The sequence below is a fragment of the Gossypium arboreum genome, chromosome 12 (genome assembly GCF_025698485.1).
Source record: "Gossypium arboreum isolate Shixiya-1 chromosome 12, ASM2569848v2, whole genome shotgun sequence".
NCBI classification, from domain to species: domain Eukaryota; kingdom Viridiplantae; phylum Streptophyta; class Magnoliopsida; order Malvales; family Malvaceae; genus Gossypium; species Gossypium arboreum.
The window spans coordinates 19,708,770-19,710,212 of record NC_069081.1 but is presented as its reverse complement, the minus strand read 5'-3'; the positions used below and the strand labels follow the sequence as shown (position 1 = coordinate 19,710,212).

At 41.2% G+C, this 1,443-nt stretch overlaps 1 non-coding gene across 1 annotated transcript; it reads right to left on the bottom strand.

Moving 5' to 3' along the window:
- Positions 1–231: 231 nt before the first annotated feature.
- On the bottom strand, positions 232–337 carry LOC128286190 (small nucleolar RNA R71). Its single transcript, XR_008276735.1, has one exon. It is a non-coding gene; the product is annotated as a small nucleolar RNA R71 (small nucleolar RNA).
- Positions 338–1,443: the final 1,106 nt, after the last annotated feature.

The following is a 1,443-nucleotide window of genomic DNA, read 5'->3' as shown; positions in this document are numbered from 1 at the left end:
GTTTGTAGGACGAGGATCCCAACACTCACTTGGCAAACATTTTGGAACTATGTGATACATTTAAAATTAATGGCATTTCTGATGATGTCATTCGTCTTCAGTTATTCCCTTTTTCATTGAGAAACAAAGCTAAACAGTGGTTGAACTCGTTGCCACGGGGGTCAATCACTGCTTGGGAACAAATGACCGAAAAGTTTTTATTAAAATATTTTTCGCTGGCTAAAACAGCTAAATTACATAGTGATAATTCTTCCTTTGTGCAGACGGATTTAGAAACACTCTACGACGCATGGGAGAGATACAAGGACTTCTTGAGAAGATGCCCTCACCATGGGTTACCGCTTTGGCTACAGGTTCAAACCTTTCATAATGGCCTGAATCCTTCGACTCGACAAATGGTTGACGCAGCTGCTGGTAGAACCTTCAATAATAAGACACCTGAAGATGCCTATGAGTTTATAGAGGAGATGTCACTAAATAACTATTAGTGGCAAGCCATAAGGATAAAGCCAACGAAAATAGCCGGCGTTTATAACGTCGATACGGTCACCATGCTCACTAATCAGGTAGAACTCTTGAATAAGAAAATTGATGGTTTCCTTAGTTCTTCACAGGTTCACCCAATAATGCAATGCGTAGCAAGTAGAGGCGGATCAAGCAGTTCAAAATACCTACCTTATGGCCACAACATGGAGAACGAATAGTTAAATTACATGGGTAACAATCATCGATCTCAAAACAATCCCTATAGCAATACTTACAATGCAGGTTGGAGAAACCACCCTAATTTTTCATGGGGAGGCCAAGGGAATCAGAGACCACCACCTCCAGGCATCCAACAACCACCCTACCAATAAGAGAAAAAATCGAACCTTGAGGAGATGCTAACAAAATTCATCTCAGTGTTAGAAACTCATTTTAAGAATACCGAGACCGCACTCAAAAATCAACAAGCATCAATCCAGGGGCTCGAAACTCAGATTGGACAGCTCGCCAAGCTGATTTTCGAATGACCATAAGGTAGCCTACCAAGCAACACTGAATCTAACCCAAGGGAGCAACTCAACGCGATTTCCATTCAAGATGAGGAAGGGCTAGTTGCAGAACCAAGGCCAGAAATGGTGGTAAGCATAGGTAAGGATGAGGTAGGCCACAATGAGCCAAAACCGATGACTACAGAATATAATCCTCGCGTGCCATAACCCAATGCGACAAGGAAAGACCGCTCAGAAGAACAATTTGGTAAATTCCTTAAACTTCTAAAAAAACTACATATTAGCTTACCGTTTATTGAAGCCCTTTCGTAGATGCCAAACATAGTCAAGTTTTTAAATGAGCTTTTAAAAAATAAACGGAAGTTAGATGAAGCACCGAATGTGGAGCTGAACGTGGTCTGCTCAGCCATTATACAGAATAAGATGCCTAACAAACTAAAAGATCTAG